This window comes from Nelumbo lutea, chromosome 2 (genome assembly GCF_056320005.1).
Source record: "Nelumbo lutea isolate HS-2025 chromosome 2, American lotus-T2T, whole genome shotgun sequence".
NCBI lineage: Eukaryota > Viridiplantae > Streptophyta > Magnoliopsida > Proteales > Nelumbonaceae > Nelumbo > Nelumbo lutea.
In genome coordinates, this window is record NC_142685.1 from 89,036,627 (window position 1) to 89,060,223 (window position 23,597).

General features: G+C 45.0%; 1 non-coding gene across 1 annotated transcript; it reads left to right on the plus strand.

Annotated features, from left to right (window-relative positions):
- Window positions 1–887: 887 nt before the first annotated feature.
- LOC148871768 (small nucleolar RNA R71) lies at window positions 888–994 on the plus strand. The gene has a single exon (XR_016108566.1). It is a non-coding gene; the product is annotated as a small nucleolar RNA R71 (small nucleolar RNA).
- Window positions 995–23,597: the final 22,603 nt, after the last annotated feature.

The following is a 23,597-nucleotide window of genomic DNA, read 5'->3' on the forward strand; positions in this document are numbered from 1 at the left end:
CCTTCTCCAATTTTTGTTGCTTCAGCCTGTTAGGGAATGGAACTTGTGGTTGTTGGTGCATCCCTTGTTGTGCTTCTGGTTGTTCCGTCTTCTGTTGTCTGGTTCCAAGGCTTGTTTCTGCCTTGGGTTCAGCCCAATTCTTCTTTTCTACCTCAGGCAACTCTTTTCCACTTCTTAAGGTAATAGCTTGCACCTGCTCTCGTGGATTCACTTCAGTGTTGCTTGGAAGAGTTCCCGGCAGTCTGGAAGAGATTAATTGTGCCAATTGCCCCACTTGGTTTTCCAGGTTTTTGATTGAGGCTTCCTGGTTCTGGAACCTAGTTTCTGCACCTGCTATAAATTTTGTCATCAGTTCCTCCAAATTGGATTTCGGTTCAGGCTGATGATAAGTCTGGTGGAACGGCTTGGAAATATGCTGATTTGGCCAGGACTGGTTTGAATGTCCCCTCCATCCTGGATGAAAAGTATGGTGACTCTGGTAACCCTGCTGTCTTGACGAATTGCTGACATAGTCAACTTGTTCAGTAGATGGTCTGAACTGATTGCCAACTTGGCAGTCTGTACTGATGTGGCCTCCCCCACACAATTCACAATTAAGAGGCTGCACATGCATGGCAGCTATCTGCATTTCATCTATTTTTTTACTGAGTGCTCCTATTTGTGCAGCTAGTGCTGTATAAGTGTCAACATTATGCAAGCCTTGCTGCTTCCTAGTTTGAGTCCTTTCCGAATGCCATTGATAATTGTTGGCTGCCATTTCCTCAATAAGTGCATGGGCAACCTCAGGAGTTTTATTATTTATGGATCCTCCGGCTGCAGCATCTAATATGGTCTTATTTGAGTCAGTAAGACCATTATAGAAAGTCTGCACTTGCAGCCAAATGGGGAGGCCATGGTGAGGAACTCTCCTTAACAGCTCCTTGTATCGTTCCCATGACTCATATAAAGATTCCCCCTCTTGCTGGAAAAAAGTAGTGATGTCATTCCTCATTTTAGTAGTTTTAGAAGGGGGAAAATATTTAGAGAGAAAACGGCTGGCCATTTCGTCCCATGTGGCTATAGATCCTGCCGGTAATGAGTTCAACCAAGCTTTGGCTTTATCCTTCAAAGAAAATGGGAATAACCTCAGCCGGATGGCATCATCACTTACCCCATTGTGTTTGAAGGTGTCACAGATTTCCAAGAAGTTAGCAATATGGGCATTCGGATCCTCATGGGCCATACCACAAAACTGAACCGTATTTTGTATCATTTGGATTATGGCCGGTTTAATTTCGAAGTTATTGGCAGCAATAGTTGGCCTGATAATGCTGGAGACAGTCCCGGTGAGGGTAGGCTTGGCATAATCCATCATAGTTCTTTGTTCAGCCATTTCTTGTGCTTCTTGTCTGACTTGCTTAGCAGCTCTCAAACGGACACGGAGAGTCCGTTCAATCTCTGGGTCGTAAAGGATCTCTTCCAGTTCAGGTCTGCTTGTCATAAACTGTTAAAGTCAAAGCAATAAAAATGCCAATATTCACAAAAGAAAATAAATAACTAATCCTATCACACTGAAAATGTAAAGTGAAGTATTGGAATACAAAACCTACATCCTATCATGAATAAATGAAGCCGATTATACTAAAAGCAGATTTAAACCAATCATCTTATTCAAGGTTCCTTTATCTACATCCATCGATTGCAACATCTGAATTCAGACCCAATTTAGATCTGAGTTCAGATCTACAAGTCTTTGGTATTGTTAGTCTAGAGAAATTAATAAATAATAATTCAGATCTGAGCTGGATATCTCATACACACTCATTGGTATACACTACAATATACATCCATTAAGGTTGGAATCAATTCTGTGATGCTTTAGGGCTGAAATCAGATCTGATCTAAAAAAAAAAAAAAATTTAAAAGGATCTGAAATAAACTAAAACCAGTCCTGAGTTAGGCTTGGGTTAAAAACTCTACAATTGAAGCTCAAACCTGTATAGCTGATGCATATCAAACACTTGCTAAGACCTGAAAATTGGGTCTGCAATGTTTGGTATTGCAAGCTATTCGGCCCATACAACTTTTGTAGAAATCTGAAATCAGGTCTGCTAACTGTTGCACTATAGCAGCCCTGCTACAGATCTGAATGCTAAAAGAAATACTTGGAAAGTGCTAATTTTTCTTAAATATCTGAGGCATAACAATTATTCAATCCAAACATACACCTCCTTAGCTAATGTAGCTCGGTTACAAGTGGGTAAAGCCAAGAATTCAGTCCACCCAGAATTCATAGTATGCTCTGTATCAGTTCAGTCCTCACATCATATCAACTGCATTTCAGATTTGAATTTCTCTCATTCCTTGCTATCCATTCACCCTTGAGGCAGGTTGGATGTATCCTAGGGTGGATTGGGGTAGTGATGGCACCCAATTCACCTCAAACTTGCATCGGTTCAGATCTGAGTTCAGAGGAATTCAGATCTGAACTGAGCAGATCTGTAACAGCAGAATTCAGATCTGAACTCAAGTCTGAGTTTGGATCTGAATTCTCAATTGCCTTACCTTCAGTTATTGCTACCAAATTGTTTTTGGGGAATAGCAGAAGTGCCCTAGGGTGAATTGGGGTGGTGATGACACCCAATTCCCCTCAAAATTTCATCAGTTCAGGTCTGAGTTCAGAGGAACTCAGATCTGAACTGTTGCAGATCTGCAATAGCAGAATTCAGATCTGAACTCAGATCTGAGTTCTGATCCGAATTCTCAATTGCTCCTCTGGTTGTTCAAAAGATCTCCTCCTTTTTTTTTTCATTTGTTTTTTTTTTTTTTTTCTTTTTGTAATGAAAGAAAAGAATAATAAAATCTGAAACACAAGCAACTCTTTTCGGCTGAGTGCTGCAGATCTGAAATCTGCTGAACTGAGTGCCGAATGCAACTCAGATCTGCAACACTCATGTTTATGTGAATTTTTTTTTTTTTTCTTTTTGAAGGGAACAACATCAAGATTGAATAGAAATCAAATATGCCTTTATTAAAATGAAACTGAAACCAAAAAAAAAAAAGTAATCTACTTAAGAAAGAAGAAACATAACTACAGTAGTACAGCAGTTGCAATCCAAGCTGAAATGAAAAAGTTAGCAAATTAACCCAACTATGAATGCAATGCTGAATGAGATCAGATTAAGAATGCTCAATGTTTCCTAATATTGTTTCTCTAAATCCCCGGCAACGGCGCCAAAAACTTGATGTGTGGCTCATTGTGACACTAGCAAGTGCACTAGCCGTTCAAGTAATAAAATAGTGAGTGAAGTATCGTTCCCACGAGGATTTAGGAAACAATTACCAATACTAAATTGAACATTTCTTATCTGATCAACAAATAAATCAAAACTCTAATGAAAGCTAAGAAATCCTAAATTAAAATCTATCTAAATCATTGGTCCAATTGCCTTCAATTCAGGTTAGAAGAGTAAGCAGTAAATGTCAATCTCAGAATTCAGCAATCTATCAATTTGGATCATTCGAATGAATCATGATTGAGCCTTGGTTTGGTGAAACCCCAAGGTCATGAACAGCCTCTCTCAAGTGCATGTTCATCCTATGCATGAGTGACGGTTCTTCTATCTCTAGCAAGAATCTAATCCCCATGCATGCATTTCTTCAAACACTTCTAAGGCATCAATTCAAATCTGAATTGATCACCAACTGAATTGTGCAAGTTATCTCTAACCTTGCACTCAATTCAGTTCTTGAATAGTAGATCTGAATTCCTAGAGTCTCTCTCAAGCACTCTAGGAATTCCAAGCTGTAGATTAATTCGCCCAATCTGAAAATTGCAGATCTGAATTCTCTTTCAAGCAATTCAGATCTTGCAATCTCAGATCTGAGAATTCAGATATGAGTTTTGAAGGTTAGTTGGCCGAATTAATCTGCAATCACACCCTTATTCAAGAAACTTCAAATACAATGCATGACCATTTGAATGAATCAAAAAGAATTAGATTGCTGAACTGAAATTTTACAAGCTGAAATACATCAAGGAAGAATGGAAACAAGGAGAAAGAAGAAAGAACATATAACTAAGAAACTGAATTCAAATCAAAAGAGAATGAAACTACAAATGATTTATTACAGAAGATCTTTGAATCACAAACTCTCAATTCGAACTCACCTTCTTCTTCTAGCTTGCTTGTCTTGAACTTCCTTCAGCCCTTCTTCTTCTTCTTCCTTGCGCCTAGCCTTCTTCTCTTCTCTTCTCTCAAGGTGGCCGAACCTCTAAGAGTGGGAGAGCTTTCCTCTCAAGCAATTGAACCCCTTTCTCCCCTCCTAGAGGCCTCCTTATATAGTTTTTCAAGGGGGCTCTTGCCCCTTCTTGAAGCCTCTAGAATGGGGTGTATTACACCCCTCATGAACCTTCTAGAGTGCTCCCTCCTTCTCTTCAAGAAACTCCTAGAAGTTGCCGCCCCTAGCTCCCTTTGGGCTGCTATTTGGGCTACAACTTAGCTTGCTTTTGAGCTCATGTGGGCTACACTCTAGGCTGTTATTTGGGCTAAAAATGGGCCTTCCTTGCTGGGCCGAATTCTCCTCATAGCTAGGCTTTATTTTCTTGGGTTTTCTCAAGGAATTCACTTGCTCTTTTTGGGCCGAAGTGCTCTCTCTTGCTTCCATGACCGGGCTGGACTGAAATTGGTCTTTTTGAACCTTCTTTTCTTGCCTTTTTCCTTCCTTTTCTTGGATTGATTATCCCTAAACTTATTCTTAGCATTAAGCTAAATTAAGGCAAAAATTAATAAAACCAGCATAAAAATCCATGCTAAAGTCCTCAAAAATTATAGATAAATTGTAAGTTCATCACTGTTATTTGTCAGAGCTGAGCTAGTGGGCGAAGGTGATCGCCGCAGAGTACGGTCTTGCCAGAAAAAACAGCCTCCAGAGCTAGCAGGCACGACGCCGCCAGGCGAGAGACGTGGGCACAGTCTCCAGGGTTGGCAGGTATGGTTGTCAGACAAGAAACCCCCTATGATACACTGAGCTACTCTGCAGCGAGCTACCTTACACCTAGCTGGTGGTGATATGCCAAGGTGCTTCTATCTGAGGTAGGTCGTCAAGGTGGCCTACTTAAGTTTGACAGGAGCGAGCTTATCCTAGCTAGGGAGCTGACGAGCTTAACCCAAAGTGTCTTCGGTTTGGAATTCTCCCTACTTGAGGGAATCTTAGCTCAAGGTGCTCCCTACTTGGCAGAGTCTTAGCTCGAGGTGCTCCCTACTTGGGGGAGTCTTAGCTCGGGGCAATGGAGTATTATCTTGTAGCAAGCTACTATTCGTGGCGAGCTGTCAGGCTGGGTTATAGCGAGCTCGTTACGTTGAGTTGGAGCGAGCTTGTTATGCTGAGTTGTCACTTATGTCGAGTCACGTCCACGTGTTCCCTCGTTATGAGGTCGGGCCAAATCACCTTCCATCAATTGCCCCCACTCCCCGGGCCAGGGGTCCTGACCTGGTGCAGGGAGTTCACGGCGTGACGGGTGGATTTGTTTCGAGGTTCAAGCCGTCCAATCAGACAGTTTGTCGGTCGGACCAGTTCAGCTGCTTGGCTCAACCAAGTATAAACCAGGTCGCGTGCGGTTTACGCACGGATGCCACACAATCTATAGACTCCGTGGATGCCAAAAAACGTGCTAAACTGATTTTGTCCTCGAGGGTCATGCCATCGGTTTTCTCAGGAACCGTCAGATCTTCTTGATCTCGACCGTTGATCCCCTGACCTTGCGGCTATAAATATGGGGGGACCCAAGTCATTTTCTCTGCCATAAGTTCACTAGCATTCGCCTTGAGGTCACAGTTAAAGCCCTAAGCTCGGGCTTTCTAGTTCGTTAGTCTTTCAGTTTGGTCTCTCTTCTTGGTGAGTCTCCCCTATCTTTTCTTTTTCAGTTTGGTTCAGGTTGTAGTTATGTCGCAAATTAGTTTTGATAGTCTCTTGGATGAGCCCAAGGAAGGTACCTCGGCTAAGGTGGGCCCTCTTGAGGTGGAGTCATCCTTGGAAGCACGAGAAGCCGCGAATAATCTAGCGTCTACTTCTCATCGAGGTCAGGTGCCGGACAGGTTTGGTCCCTCGACGCTGGCTATAGATAGACTTAGGGCTTTGATAGGTCGATACCACCTCCCGAAAGAGTACACCTACAGTTTCCCCGTAACTAACTTCCCTTGGGAGCATGATCATAATGAGATCATAATCTTCGAATAGCATCTCGTGGCTGGTCTTCGCTTACCTTTGCATCCCTTGATCATCGAGGTCTTGAAGTTCTTCAACATTACTATAGACCAATTACACCCGAACTCAATTCGGAATGTAGTAGGGACAATCTCTCTTTTTTACGAGTACTGTCAACCACTCGACCTCAAAATTTTTTCTTCTATTTTATCAATCAAGAAAAATTCTTCCTACGTCCTTCCCAAGCATAGGTGAACCTATTATCTTTCACCTCGCCCAAGATATAAACTTTTACACGAACTACCCAATAGGATCCCGACCTGGAAACAGAGTTATTTCATAGTTCGCGATCTCACAAGGTGGCCTTTTCCTATCCATTAGAGGGCTGCCATTCAAGATTCCAGTGTTAGGATGGACCTGAAGACAATGGAGACGCTCCAATCGTGGGCAAAGCTCGACTTCCATTGCAAGGACTACCTTGCCGAAGATAATGGAGATGCTTACCTTTGCATCCCTTGATCATCGAGGTCCTGAAGTTCTTCAACATTACAATAGACCAATTACACCCAAACTCAATTCGGAATATAGTAGGGACAATCTCTCTTTTTTACGAGTACTATCAATCACTCGACCTCAAAATTTTTTCTTCTATTTTATCAATCAAGAAAAATTCTTCCTACGTCCTTCCCAAGCATAGGTGAACCTATTGTCTTTCACCTCGCCCAAGCTATAAACTTTTACACGAACTACCCAATAGGATCCCGGCCTGGAAATAGAGTTATTTCGTAGTTCGCGATCTCACAAGGTGGCCTTTTCCTACCCATTGGAGGGCTGCCATTCAAGATTCCGGTGTTAGGATGGACCTGAAGACAATGGAGATGCTCCAATCATGGGCAAAGCTCGACTTCCATTGCAAGGACTACCTTGCCGAAGATAAGCTCGTGTAGGCCGGCTTGGGTCCTGGTAGGTCATTTTTGGTTTAGAGTTATTTTTTACAGTTGGTATTTTTTTCTTGTTGACGTTGCTAATGCCAGGTTTTGTTGCAGCTCCCATGCATCTCAATGCGGACAAGCTTCTTGGGCGGATGATGGGAAAGAAGAAGAAGCGAGCTACTAAAAGAGCTCGTACTAAGTCTCCAAAGCTCGTCATCCCTGAGCCCGAACAGCCTTCCCGTGCGCCTCCGATGATTGACTTGGAGACAGAGAAGGTCCTACCTTGTGCGCCCGAGACGTCCTCGGGGCCCGCCCCTGCGACGACTGTTGCTTCCTCGGGGAGCGGAGAGACAGTTTGGAGTATCCTGACTCCGGAATACAGCCTTCAAAAGAGCAAAGAGGCTGTGTACTCTAAGGAGGTCAAGTTGGGCTGAACTAATGCCTGCTCAACTCGGACCTCGGGCGGCTACCCACTGCATGGTGGTAAGTCTTGTTTTACTTCAATTTTTGTATCTGTAGCCTTGGTAGTACTAACTTATATTCTTGGCAGGTGAACTCCGCCGTGCACTCCTTGACATACCAGTTTGAGCAGCACTTAAAGCGGGCTCTAGCTGCTGAGAGTTCATCTCGTGAGGCTCATACTGAACTGAATTTATCTCACGGCAAGATCCATCATCTGGAGAACAATGTGCGAGCTCAAAAAGAGCTTATTGAATCACTGATGTCAGAGAAGGTGGATCTGGAGCGTAAGGTGGAGAGCCTCAAGGCGGATGTCAAGGAGTGGACTAAAATCTTTCTCTAGGCCATGGAGGAGGCCAAGGTCAAGGTTGTCCAGGATTATAAGAGCTCGGAGGAGTACGAGGGAGAGCTGGTTGAGGCTGGGGCAAAAGGCTACCGCAAAGGCTTCAAGTTTAGTAGGTGGCTGATCAAGTGCGAGTTCCCGCAGCTCGATGTGAGTGCCATCACTACCTTGCAAATCACAAAGGAGGTAGCCCTTGAAGCTGTTGAAGACCCGGGCTCGGAAGCAAAGACCGACAATGACAACATTGCAGAGACCAATGCCGATGACAAGGCTGGCTCCTCCACCGAGGCTTCGGGCAAGAGCAACGAGTGCCCCAAGTTGTCTTTTGTTCTGTGAGCCTACGAGCTCAACTTCTTTTTCTTCTTTCCCCCTTTTGTAATGAACTCTTTATAATGAATACACTTTTTGTTAAGTGTTGTGCAATTGATCTTCTGACCATGGTGATTTTTCCCGAACTGTAGAGCAATTGAGCTAGATGACCGAAGTGGGGGGTTCCTCACTTTGTCATTGCTCCGAACTACCACACCATACTTAGGAGTAATTTTATGGTGTATGCCGAGGTGAGCGACATAGTAGGGTATATGCCCGACCTGTCTGCACACAGGCTACATGTCGTAACAACCATTACAGGTATTCATACCCGAGCTGGTTGTGCCTTGGCACTTCGCCTATGCCAAAGAGGCGACTAGGTCTTTGATAGTGCCGAGGTCCTTTGTTAGCTCAGTATTTTAGCCCTTAGGCTGAGGGAGTGACTTATAGTCCACTCTATGGAGCTCGCCCATGCCAAAGAGGTGACCAAGTCTTATATGGTGCCAAGGTTCTCTTGTTAGCTCGACGCTTTGGCCCTTAGGAGTTTGCCCATGCCGAGGAGGCGACTGGGTCTTGTAGTGTCGAGGTTTAGCTCTTGACCCTAATGTATGCGAGGTCCCGTACCTCGTCAAGTAGGTCAAGGCTGGTACGTAGTTCATCCTTTTTTGCTTCGTCGTCATATGCTTCCAAGTGTAGCATAGGGACCTCAATCTCGGTTGGGATCACTACCTCCATGCCGTAAGTGAGGTTGAAAGGGGTCTTGCCCGTTGCGATCTTCACCATGGTTTGATAAGCCCATAGCACACTGGGCAGCTCGTCTACCCACAGTCCCTTAGCTCGAGCTCGACGTGCTTTCAGTCCGTGGGGAATGGCTTTGTTTGTGACCTCTACTTGATCGTTCGCTTGATGGTGCACCGCCGAGGTGAAATTTTGTTGTATTCCCATGTCTTTGCACTAGTTCTGGAACTTAATGTCCTCTAATTGTTTGTCGTTATCAGAGATGAGCACTCGGGGTAGTCCAAAATGGTAAACTATATTCTTTTAGAAGAAATTCTGTACACTTTGCGTCGTGATCGTTGCGAGAGGTTCGACCTTCACCCACTTAGTGAAATAATCAACTACTACCACTAAGAACCTCCTCTGTCCTGTCGCTGGTGGAAACGGTCCGAGTATATCGATCCCCCACTATGCAAAGGGCCACGGGCTGGTAAGGTACTTTAGGTCGGCAGCGGGCTGGTGGTGGATGTTGGCATGCTTCTAACACTTGTCACACCTTCTCACGAACCCAACCGCATCTGCCTTCATCATTGGCCAATAATATCCCTATCATAGCACCTTCTGGGTGAGAGCCCTGCCCCCCTTGTGTCCACTGCACAAGCTCTCATGAGTGTTGCGGAGCACGAGCTCGATTTCAGAAGGTCATAAGCAGTGCAGATAAGGGAGTGTGTAGGATCTTTGGTACAACTGTTCGTCTATTATGACGTATTTGGCTGCCTAATGCTTTACCCTTCTGGCAGCATTACGATCTGCAGGAAGGGTCCTGTGTAGCAAGTAGCTCGCGAGTGGATCAACCCAGCTCGACTCTGCTTGTATGATAGGAGTGACCTCCTCTGCCCCCCCCTCCAAGAATGCTAGGCCAAGGCAGGTTCTCTATGTACACGGTTGTCATGGTGTTATCGCTTGTGCTGGCTAATCGAGACAGGGCGTCAGCCTCAACGTTCTCAGATTTCTGGATTTGCTTGATGAAGTACAACTGGAAATCGAGCAGAGCCTCTCTGACTCTGGCTAAGTAGGCGACCATGGTTGGCTCGCAACCTTCATATTCGCCGGTGACCTGGTTGACCACGAACTGGGAGTCACTACAGATAACAATGTGCTTAGCTTTTACTTCATTCGCTAGGTTCAGCCCGGCTATCAACGCCTCGTACTCCGCTTCATTGTTGGACACAGCGAACTCGAAGTGTAGCGCATACTCCAATTTCACACTGCTTGGCCCGTACATAATGATTCCATCCCCGCTATCCTGCTGATTTGATGAGCCATCCACATGGAGGATCCAGGGCTCCTCATCCCAGGTCGGGTTCGGTCTAACCAGAAGAGAGGCCGCGCTTGTTGAAGCTTCCTCGTTGTGCTCGGGCTCGTCCGACTTGGGGACTTCAGTGCTGAAAATGCATTCCACGACAAAGTCAGCTAAGGCTTGGGCCTTGATAGTAGTTCGCAGCCTATACTGGATGTCGTACTCGCTGAGTTCGATGGCCCACTTCGTCAACCTACCGGACACCTTGGGCTTGAGCAAGACTTGCCTCAGAGGCTTATTGGTGGGGATGACGATCGTATGAGCTTGGAAGTACGGTCGAAGTCTCTGAGCTACAACAACTAGCGCATATGCCAACTTTTCGATCTCTGGATACCTCGTCTTTGCTTCCTACAACACTTTGCTAACATAATAGATGAGTTGTTGGACCCGATCTACTTCTTTTATCAGTACCGAGCTGACTACCTCGTCACTTGCGGAGAGGTACAACTCCAAAATATCTCCTTCCTCAAGTCGGGTTAACACTGGGATGCTAGCGAGGTACCTTTTGAGCTCGTCAAAAGCGAGCTGGCACTCTTCGGTCCATTCGAAGCCCTTGCTTCTTTTAATTGCCTTGAAGAAAGGCATGCAACGATCTGCTGATTTAGACATGAAGTGGCTTAGAGCGGCTATGCGGCCGTTCAACCTCTAAACCTCCTTCAATTTCTAGGGTGGTCTCATATCTAAGATGGCCTTAATTTTATTAGGGTTGGCCTCAATGCCACGTCAGTTGATGATGTAACCTAAGAATTTATCCGAGGTGACATCGAAAACACACTTTTTTAGGTTTAATTTCATGTTGAACTTGCGCAAAATTTCAAAAGCAGAGTATAAATCTTTTATCAAATCATTCGAAAACTGGGTTTTGATGACCATGTCGTCTACATAGAACTCTACTTTTCTTCCAATCAATGGCTCGAACAATCGGTTTACAAGCCTTTGAAAAGTAGCCCTGGCATTTTTCAGCCCAAAGGGCATGACTTTGTAGCAGTACAGGTCTAGTTCGATTATGAATGCCGTTTTTCCCTCATCGACAGGGTCCATTCTGATCTGATTGTAGCCCGAGTAAGCATCCAAGAAGCTCAACAACTCATGCCCTGAGGTGGCGTCCACCAAACGGTCTATCTTGGGAAGTGGGAAGTAGTCCTTCGGGCAAGCTCGATTCAGGTCGGTATAACAAACGCACATGCGCCATTTACCGTTGGTCTTTTTTACCAGAACGGGGTTGGCTACCCAGCTTGAGTAATGGACCTCCCTGATGAAATCGACTGCGAGGAGCTTCCCAACCTCCTTGTCCACTATTCTCCAACGCTCTGGGGCTAGATTGCGTTTCTTTTGTCTAACGGGCCTAACTACAAGATCAGTGTTCAGTTTGTGAGTAATGACTTTGGGGTCTATGCCGGACATCTCTGTCGCGGACCATGAGAAAACATCTAAATTTTTAAGTAGAAAGCTTATCAGCTGAGATCATAGAGGCTCCTCGACTGAAGCACCAATCTGGAGAGTCCGAGCTGGATCGTCTATCGAAGTAGGTATAGTGGTCGTCTCTTCTATGGGCATAGCTCGCTCTTTGTGCTGCTCCGCAGGTCGCTCCAATTCGAGGTCGTCGGCCACCTTGTCTTTCCCTTTCAGGGCAGCGACGTAGCATTTGCGAGACTCAAGTTGGTTGCCCCGCACTACCCTACTCCAAAGTTTATTGGAAACTTCATAGCCAAGTAATAGATGGACACCACTACACGTAAAGTGTGGGTGATTGGCCAACCTATTATGGCATTGTACGGGGAGGGGGCCGCGACCACTAGAAAACTGTGGTCAAATCTCACAATACTAGGCCATGTGTCGACCTCCACAGGTACTGTAACTCTCCCCAGGGCCTGACTTCCTCTCCGCTGAAGCCCACCAAGGGAGTGTTCGCGGGCTTGAAATCGCTTTCCCAAAGCTGAAGTTTGTCAAATGCGGCCTTGAAGAGTATATCCGCCGAACTGCCAGAGTCGACAAGGACGCGCCTTACCTCGAAATCATTGATTCTCATCTTTACAACGAGCGCATCATCATGGGGGTACTGGACTCCGCGTGCGTCATCTTCGGTGAAGAAAATTGATTCCTCTACCCTTTGCCACTTCGGGGGATTCCGTTCTTCTCTTTCGACCTCATGAGGCAAGGTCCTTGCTGCGGCTGAGGTGCAGCCCGCGACGATCGATCCGCCGGTGATAATTTGGATTGTTCCCCGAACTAGACTCTCTTCGGGTGGCTGCCTCTGCGGCTGCTCATTTTGCCTGTTGCTGGACTCGGGAGCGTCTCTAATTTGCTCCCCCTACCATCCTGTTTTATTATCACTTTGTACAAAATTTCTCAAATACCCGCGACGGATGAGTTCTTTCATCTCATCATGGAGGTTTTTACAATTTTAGGTGTTGTGACCGTGATCTCTATGAAAATGGCAATATAGATTTTTATTTCTAGTATTCGGGTCTCCTCTCATCCGAGGTGGCCACTTCACATAAGACGCGTCCTTGATCGCCATGAAGATTTCTGCTCGCTTTGCGTTCAAGGGGATGTAGTTCATCCTTTCAGTTGGAGGAGCTCGAAAAGACTAGTATGGCTTTCCTCCTCGAGTTGGTTCTTTCTTCCTCTTATTGTCCCCATTAGCTGATGTCTCACCTTCTCTTTTCCTCTTCTCTGGTGGGTTCTCGTTCTTCTGGTTCATCTCCTCCTCTGTTCCAATGAACTGGTCTGCGAGCTTGAGGAATTCGGTTACATCCTTGGGCTTATTGGCAACCACATGCCATTTGAACTCTTTATGCATTATGCCTCTTGGCTGTTGTGAGCCTCACTATGGGGTCATGATTAGGTATTTGCAGACATGCATCATTGAATCTCTTGATGTAGCTGCAGATAGATTCTCCCTCCCTCTGGACTCTGCTGAGAAGGCTTTCTTGGGACCTCGAACACCTCTTGCTAGTGATGAAGTGTGAGGTGAGAATATGCATTAACTGCACCCAACTCTTGATTTCCCGGGCGCAAGGTTTCTATACCATGTGCGAGCTACCCCCTTAAATGTAGTAGAGAAAGCTACACACATGCAGGACTCACCTGCCCCGACTATGTGCATCTGGGACTGAAAAGAATCTACATGATCATTCAGATCGGATGACCCATCATACTTGTCCAAGGGAGATACCTTGAAATCTTTTGGCATCGGGACGACTAGGAGTTCGGGAGACAGGGGAGATGGCACAGAGAGGAGCGAAGTGGCTTTCACTGCTCCCGAGCTCGCTTATTCCTTCCCTTTGAGGAGCTCAGGCAAGTTCTGGACTATAGCTCAGTGAGCTCTGCGACGTCTCCATTGCTTCTGTGTTGTCAGGCAAGTTCTGGACTATAGCTCGGTGCTGCTGGCCTCTGTGTTGTCAGGCACAGTTCTTGCAGGGAGTGACCCAGACTGCTGACAAAGGCTGTGGATTGAGGGACCTTGTCTAGAGTCCACGGCTAGGACCTCGAACCAGTTTTCTATGAGTAGGATCTCGAACTCTAAAAGCCGAGGTGATGTAGGCATGTTAACTAACAATCTCTCGACCAGACCATGCATGGCGAGGTGGGAGTAACTGGCTTCTCCCTCCTGTCGTGGAACGAGACTTGGCTCCTAGGAGGATTCTAGGTCTAGGAGGTCTCTCCCCGGCGAGAGGGGCACTCACTCCGATGGCAAAGCTTAGCTTGCTGTGTGGTCTGATACCGAGGTGGAACCGGCTGCTAGTTCTGAGGCAGCGGTGGAAACTGTTGTTGGTACTGAGGCTGATAAACTTGGTGTAGCACTTGCAGCTGATACAGTTGGAATTGTTGGACCGGTTGCATTTGAGATTGCATAGGTCGCATGCAGCGTACCAGGTCATCAAGTTGGTTTTGTTTAGTCACCGGGGGAACAACAGACGGTTCAGTTGAGGTTGCACCCGCCGTGGAGGGGAGTGGAGCATTCACAGGTGCCATGATTTGGGGCACGTTCAGAGTGGGAACTCCATCCACAAAGAGCGGTAGGGTGAACTAACCAACACACACCATCGGGATTTGAGGTTGCTCCCCGGAAACATTCATGTCCGCACTGCATCTGGCATTGCTGGAGGAAGCCATGGAAACTGAACTTGAAAGATTTGGTGGAAAAAGGCTTTTTGAAGTGTTTCCCATAGATGGTGCCAATTGATGGTGCACGATCTAGTCACTCCTAGCTGGAAGTGGCTGTGCTCCTAGCTGGCGACGGACGAGAGATACCTATGAGGAAGAAGATAAAGGAGATTGAAAGCTCAGAGATAAGAGAGAGAGAGAGAGAGAGAGAGAGAGAGTTGCAGAGAAATTAAAGAGCTAGAGTGATGATCATGCAATACCTTCGCCCCTAGGGGTCGGGGTCCTTATATACTAGTATCCTGACATGTCAGGTGCAACCGCCTCCGAATCTTTGTTGCGGCGTTCTGCTATCAGATAACGGCTTGGAGTGGCTGGCCGTTATTTGTCAGAGCTGAGCTAGTGGGTGAAGGTGATCGCTGCAGAGTATGGTCCTGTCAGAAAAAATAGCATCCAGGGCTGGCAGGCATGATGCCACCAGGCGAGAGACGTGGGGACAGTCTCCAGGGTTGGTAGGTACGGTTGTCAGACAGGAAACCCCCTGCAATATGCCGAGCTGCTCTACAGCGAGCTACCTTACACCGAGTTGTTGGTGATATGCCGTGGTTCTTCTATTTGAGGCAGGTCGCTGAGGTGGCCTACTCAAGTTTGGGCAGGAGCAAGCTTATTCTAGCTAGGGAGTTGACGAGCTTAACCTGAAGTGTCTTTAGTTTGGGATTCTCCCTACTTGGGGGAATCTTAGCTCGGGGTGCTCCCTACTTGGGAGAGTCTTAGCTCAGGGTGCTCCCTTCTTAGCTCGGGGTAATGGAGTATTATCTTATAGTGAGTTGCTATTCATGGCGAGCTGTCAGGCTGGGTTATAACGAGCTCGTTATGCTGAGTTTGAGCGAGCTCGTTACGCTGAGTTGTCATTTATGTCGAGTCACGTCCATGTGTCCCCTCGTTATGAGGTCGGGCCAAATCACCCTCCATCAGGTTCGCAATTTGGGTGGTGTGGTGTTTGTCCAAAAAATGTGTACGAATCTAATATCACAGAGTCAATTGGGTTCCAAGGGTTACATGGTCTTTGCTGCAATTGGAGTCATAAAAATCACACACAACGGTACGGGCCTCATGAAAGGAGAAAAATGCAAAGGTTTGTATCCTCTCGTTGAGAGTATTGTGGTTCCCACAACCTCGATGAGACGTTGGAAATGGAGTGCGCAAGGTAGTGTGGCCATATGGAGAGTCTCTTTCACAAATGGAGCAGAGATAAGTGCTAGAAGTTTCCAAGATATAGATGATTGTAAGAGAAATATTCCTATTGGGAGAGAGAAATGATCGAGGTCCTTCTTTGGAGCTAATTAGGACTGTTAGCTCAGGCGTAGTTACACAGGTACATTGGCCATTTTGTTTGAATCAAGTGGAGTCAAGACCTAGTGATTTAGGTTATGTGTAACTGGTGATGTTTTACATGGCTAATGGATGTTTGTGGTATTTGCGAATAAGTGGAGGCATAAGTAGTAGATCTCCATGGTGGCTGAAAAATAAGCCAAGGTGGAGATTGTTGGGGTTGTGTTATTTTTCAATTGTTAGATTATTTTTAATCTAACGGTTGGTGTGGTCCCTCTTTAGGTTAAAGAGGATTTTACATATAAAAGATTTCTTTTGTATGTAGGGTTTGGAGAGAAAGTGAGAGGTAGAGAGAAAGAGGGTGCTCTTAGAGTAAGTGTAGGTACATGTTGATCCCCACAACCTGTGATGAGTTCATGATTCGGCACAAATTTGTGATGAGCTCTGAGCCTATACAGACTCACGATGAGCTTGAGGCCACCACAAGTCTAAAATAAACTTAAAACTGTGATAACGAGGATAAACCCAAAGGTGCCAGGGATTTGCAATGAGCATAAAGCCATCACAAGCCTGCGATGAGCTCAAAGCCATCACGGATATGTGATGATCACACAACCATCGCGGATCAGCGATGAACGACGAAACACAACAAGGAATCAATGTCCCTCATGATAGGATGCCTAGTAGGATTAAGAGAGACATGTAAGATTAGCAATGACATCATCTACGCCATGTTAATTTAAGAGACTTGTAAAAGGTAGTAGCATACGTGTATTAAGTGATTCTCAGACAAAAGTAAACCTCATCCTAGAGAAATCTCATAAGACATGTGGCAAAACTTTAGTAGTGTCTCCCTGACAACTGACACCAAATCAAATATTCCCCTTCCTAGTGGCAATAAATCTCTTTTGGCTCCTTTCTTTCGGGACCTCGAGATCTATCCCTATAAATGGAGGCCTGACTCATAATGAAAACAGCATTCAATCAGTTAGAGCCTTTAGCCTATCCTTTGCCCACAACCTACCTTCGTCCTTCAAGGAGGCCTCCATACATAGCCTTACCACCACACTCGCATTAGAATCTCTAGTTCTTCCATGATCACAAAGGATGGCCGCCCACAGAATTAATCTTTCCCCTATCCCAGAAGAGCAAACCAATGAGCACGAGAGGTCCTCTTTTGTCGGGGACGCACTCTCGGACAAAGGTAATGATCGGGGACGCACTCTCAGACAAAGGTAATGATCGGATGCAAGGTGTATGAGTTTGAGACTCGTTTCTATTGAATAGAGTAGATGCAGGCAAAGATGGGAAGCACGTTGCAGCTACTCCTCCAAAGGTCATCTGCAACTGAGCATTCCCCGTTTACCTACGTTGCAGCTACTTCTGTGTAAGACCCTAAAATTGGACACTTAATGAGACTTGTGTTGGTTTTAAATGTTCACAACTGTTGGATAAGTCTGGGGAGATTTATCCTACCAAGGCTGACACTGGTGTGCTGCCAAATGTTGGGGTGGCTTGTCCCAGTCGCCAGGCTGAGACCCAAGGCACATGTAGTTCAGGATTACTTGAACCCTTGAACCGGACCAGATTTTCAGTATTGCCCTAGACCTTAGAGATTGATGGGCAAAACTGAAAAGTTACACCTGACCCCTACACCCGATTTCTAGTATTGTCCTGGACCTTGGAGAATGGAGGGATCACATTCAGTGTCTTGCAGTTTATGAAACTGCAACCCTAGTGACTAACGTCTGTTTTGTAGGTGGTGCAAACAGTCCATGTCTGATTTATGACTGTCTAAAAATCAGAAATATTAATTTCGGATCTTTCCTTAATTAATTCTTGAATTGAAAATCAGTTTCGGACCATCTTGGACCAAATCTGTTTGGACCGAATCTAGGGTTCGAAAGGGGACTATTTTCAGTCCAGTTTTCTCACACTCAATTCCAAATCTGGTGTTCAATTGCAAAGATTAATTTGGCCCAACCTGTAAAGCCCAGTTTTAAAGAGTTAAAACTACAAAAAGCCCATTTTGTGAGAAAAGCTATATGGGCCGAACTGCTAACTGCTATTCAGCCCATATACCTAGATGATATTAATTGTTAATATTGTGTTTTTGTTGGGTTGATTAATGGGCTTTTACATCTAGTGATTGATTGGATCAATTCTTCCATATCATGTGATATGTGGATGTTTGATGTGCTGCGACCATGGGCCATAAGCACTTGGCCCATGATGACTCATTAATGGCTCTTGCGCACACCATGGCTGAATGCACATCATTGCCATGGTGTCCCATAAGTTCATTGGATGACCCCTCTTTGCTTGGTGGGCCCCACAACCCTGAAAAGGGAAGCATGCAGAAACCCTAGCCGACTTAGGCCCACCACAAATCTGACTTTATGAAAGTCAGTGGGAGCCACTTTGGTTTGACATAAATTAGAACTAGGGCATAATTTTTGTTCCCTCCGGTAATATGAGTGCATGTGATAGGGAGATCCATATGATGGACTCTCTAAAGGCCTTCCATCACTAGCACGATGATGGATCCTTCAGTAATGAGGAAACACACCATAAAATTGGGTTATCCATTTGTTGTTGAGTCTGTCAGAGTGTTTCATAAGATGATAGGGGCATCATAGACCGATGTGAGAGAGGCTTCACTAGAAAATGGGAACTCTCTCACGGTACCTTGGCATGACCTAAATATGATGGGTGAGCACTCACTAGACAGAAAGGTTTACCTGAAAACAACTCTAAACCTTGTCTGACAGAGGCCAAAGGGAAACTCATACGATGAGTGAATGTGATATGTCGCAAAAAGGTGGTGGGGTTATGCAGCTGAAACAGTTGGCTCCATGCACCCTATGTGTTTTTCCACATTTCTAGAGACATCTCGCCGTCTCCGTCACTGAGATAGGAGGGAAATATCAGAGATGAACAAATGGAAATGGAATATAGATTAAAAGCCATATCTATGTAGATAACATGAATCAAACTAAAGGTTGTCGACTAACGTTTTATTGTTTTACCAGAAAATGGCAAACGAACAATTTGCTAAGTTGCTTGACGACAACAAGCTTAAAGGACCCAATTATGTCGACTAGTACAGAAACCTTATACTGGTCCTAGCTTCAGAAAAATAGGATAAGGGGGCTAAAAATCCTACTTCGGATCGTCCGGGGGACAGGGCTTCTAAGGCCCGAAGGAGAGAATACCAAGAATGGGAGGATAAAAACTCCCTGGCCTGCTGCTATATCATAGCCTCTTTGGACAATCCGATACAGAGGCAGTTCGATCAGATCGAACTCGCCAAAGACATATTGGATTTTCTGAAGACTATTTATGAAGAGCATAACCGTTCTACTCAACAAGAGGTCCTGAAACAGTTCATGACCGCATAGATGACTAAGGGGTAGCAAGTGCATAACTATTGTCTTCGGATGATGGGCTACATAAACGAGTTGGAGACCCTTGGTTTCAGGCTAGATCTAGTCACACAGATCAATGCTATTCTCAACTCCTTGCCTCCATCCTTCAACCTGTTCATTATGAATTATAATATGAACAAGCTGAATGTTAGCGTCCAAGAGCTCAATAATATGTTGCAAAGAGTTGAGGAATTAATAAGGAAGGATGAGCCGATAGCCATGCTTGTTGAAACTGGCAAATCTGGCAAGAAGAGGAAGGCAAAGCGAAAGCCTCAGAAGAAAACCACCAAATCTAAGAAGAAAAAGAAAGATAAGGCATTCGATGCCTGTCACTTCTACAAGCAGGCCGACCATTCGAAGAGGAATTGTCCTGCCTACCTGGAATCTAAGAAAGGTATTTTCGAAACTTGTGTCATGGAAACTTATTTTTTAGTAACTTCTGTGTCCTGGTGTGTTGACTCCGGGGCTTCAACTCATGCGTGTAATTCACTGCAGGGGTTCAAAGTAAGCAAAAGGTTGAGTGAATGAGAGGTGACATTTTACTTGGAGACTTCTGCAAGTGTTGCAGCTACGATGATAGGAACCGTAGAATTGAATTTTAGAGAAGGGATTCTTGTACTGAAAGATTGTCTTTATGTACAAAATCTAAGAAGAAATTTGATTTCTATTTCTAAACTATGTGTGGATGGATATACTCTCTTTTAGTAATATGATTACATCAAAAGGAACAAGAAATTCATTGCATATGGGGAACTGGAGAACGGTCTCTATGTTCTACATCCTTTTCTAGAAACTAACCTAACCGAAACTACGTCGGTCGAAATCCCCAAGAAAATGACTCGTGACATGGTTAGTCCCACGTGCCTGTGGCATTACCGACTTGGCCACATCGGTATTGACCGAATCACAAGATTGGTAAATGATGGTCCTTTGGGTTTTCTAATCGTAGAAAACCTTCCCACTTGTGAGCCTTGCCTTAGAGGCAAGATGACAAAGCGGCCATTTAACGGTAAGCTTGAAAGATGTACAAGCACACTTGACCTTATATATAGTGATGTATGTGGTCCCCTGAGTGTTAGGACATGCAATCAACACGTGTATTTCATCACCTTTACCGATGATTTCTCATGATATGGTTATGTGTACCTAATGAGACATAAATCTAAATCCTTTGAAAAGTTAAAAGAGTTCAGACAAGATGTCGAGAAACCGTTAGGGAGAGAAATTAAGGCCCTTCGATCAGATCGAAGTGGCGAGTATCTCTCTGATGAATTCAGGGACTACTTGAAGGCCAATGGGATTATCTCATAGTTGGTTCCTCCTGCAACACCCCAGCTTAACGGTGTTTCAGAGAGGAGGAATAGGACACTACTAAACATGGTCCAATCACTTCTCACACGCTTAGAATCGCCCACATCCTTTTGGGGATATGCGTTGGAGACCGCAGTTTACATGCTGAATAGGGTTCCAACCAAATCGGTTCCGAAAACTCCATACGAACTATGGACAAAAAAAAACCAAGTGTCAAACACTTGAAGATTTGGGGTTGTCCTGCGCACGTTAAAAAGAACAAGTGCGGACAAGTTGGAATCCAAGACCAGCCATTGCCTGTTTGTAGGCTACCCAAAGGATTCAATGGGTTATCTTTTCTATGACCCAAGTGAGCAGAAAGTGTTGTACAGTCAAAATGCCATGTTCTTACAGACGGATTATATCTTGGACACTCATCGTCAGGAAATAGTTCTTGATGAGGAGAGCTCAGGATCAGTGGGAGATGTTCCGCAGGTTCTAGGTAGTGACCAACCTAGAAGATCCACCCGGGCATCCAGGCCACCAATCCATTATGGTTATGACCAGGATAGTTACCTGGTGGATACCTTGACTAGTGAGGAGGATCTCGTGACTTACGTGGAAGATATGTTGGACATAGATTCCTAGAAGTGGGTGGAGGCCATGAGAGCTGAGTTGGACTCAATGGAGGCCAATGGAGTCTGGACTCTAGTAGATCCGCCCTCCGGGGTAAAAGCAATTGGTTGCAAATGAATTTATAAGAGGAAGAAGGGCCCCGATGGCAGGATTGAGACCTAAAAATCTCGTTTGGTGTAGAAAGGGTATACTAAAAAAGAAGGTATTGACTATGAGGAAACCTTTTAACCCGTGGCCATGCTTAAATCCATTAGGATCCTGTTAGCTGTAGCAGCATACCATGACTACAAGATTTGGAAAATGGATGTCAATACCGCATTCCTGAATGGAGATCTTAGTGAAGATATCTACATGCAGCAGCTGCAAGGCTTCATTGCTGCTGGTTAGGAACACATGGTATGTAAGCTTAATAGATCCATATATGGACTTAAGTAGGCTTCTAGGAGTTGGAACATCTATTTTGACTCTGCTGTCAAATCGTTTGATCTTGAGCAGAATCCGGATGAGCCTTGTGTTTATAGGAAGTCCAGTGGAGATAAGGTCACCTTTTTGGTGTTATATGTGAACGATATCCTACTCATTGGGAATGATGTAGGAATGTTGACTTTGGTCAAGGTATGGCTTTCGCAGCAGTTCTCCATGAAAGATCTTGGAGATGCTTCCTATATACTGAGTCTTCGACTCTATAGAGATAGATCGAAGCAGATAATTGGATTATCACAAGCTATTTATATTGACAAAATTATCAAAAGGTATAGCATGGAGAACTCCAAGAAAGGAAACGTTCCTTTCAGGCACAGAGTCACTCTCTCCAAGAAGATGTCTCCCAAGACTTCTGAGGAGATTGAGGGCATGAAAGATGTTCCCTATGCCTCAGCCATAGGGAGCATCATGTATGCCATGCAGTGCACTAGCCCTAACATTGCTCAAGCGATGAGTGTTGTAAGCGGGTTCTAGGCCAACCTAGGGCAGGAGCATTGGACAACTGTAAAGAACATACTTAAATACCTTCAAAGGACAAAAGAGTTTTGTCTGGTATTCAATGGTAGTTCACTACAACTTCTAGGGTATATTGATGCCGATTTTCAATCGGATCCAGATGATAGAAAGTCTACATCTGGGTATGTTTTCATGATATGATTGTGTGTTGTTTGCTGGAAAAGTAGCAAACAGGGGTCCACAACTGACTCCACAACTGAACTCGAGTACATTACTACAAGTGAAGCTGCCAAGGAAGCTATGTGGATGAAGAAGTTCCTTCACGAATTAGGAGTGCTTACGTTCAGTACATCACCTATCCCGTTGTTGTGTGAGAACAATGGAGCCATTGCCTAGGCTATGAAGCCTCAGGCCCACTCGAAGTCAAAGCACATCGAGAGAAAGTACCATGAACTACGGGAGATCATTGGAAGAGGGGACGTCCTGATTCAGAAGGCAGAATCAGCGGATAATGTGGCAGACCCATTAACTAAGCCACTCACACAGAAGGTGTTTGAGAAACACGTGGAAAGTATGGGACTCCGGCTTGTACCAGATTGGACCTAAGTGCAAGTGGGAGCTGTTGGATAGTTTTTGTATGCCCTTAGCTTCAATCAGTTTTGATGTACTTTTGATATTTAATGTAAATAAATGAAGTACATGTTTGATTCATGTTGTGTGATATACTTCTGTGTAAGACCCTAAAACTGGACATGGTACTTTGGAGATTGATGGGCAAAACTGAAAAGCTACACCAGACCCCTATACCCGATTATGGTACTACACTAGGTGTCAGATTGGGCTGTCTTTGATATGCTAATCAGTGAGATCCTTAGCGGGGGTCAAAACCTAGGTATGTTGGGACAGTCTGAGAATTCATCTGAGTGGGTGATCATAGTGACCGGATCAGCCCCTTTGTCAGACAAAGGTAATGATCGGGGATGCACTCTCTCTGATGGAAACCAAACTGTCGGCAGTTGATTTTATTCGTTTAAATTTTGTTTTGCAAAATTTATATATATGATATATATTTTAGTATGGTTTCAAAATTGTTTACAAATGGTTTTAATTCCCGGGATCCATGTAAGTGGAGAGTGCAACACTGTTCCTTGCAGCCGAGGGAGAGGTCCTCTCTTGTCGGGCAGTGCTTGATCATTATGGGCTAAGATGTTAAGTGTAAGGCCATTTGGGATAACACCTGATGGGTTAATCTTGCACTTACCCACAGTCTCTGGGTTTTTATAAGATGCTTGGCCCAGGGACCACTTAGTGTAAGTGTTGGGCCCATAGGGTCCATGTGATGGGCTCAAGGGGTTCACTGGGCTCTCTAGTGAATTCGGCCAGGCTTTGTAACAAAGGTTGGGCTAGAACCATGTGGCTAGTGTGTAGATCAATGCTTGGGTCCCACGCCATACAAAGCAGTCATTTGGAAGACTTTTGAGCACATAACCTTATTGGGCCTAAAGCCCATTTCGAACTAGGCTGATTTGATCAATCATTGTTAAGGGGCGAATATGAGA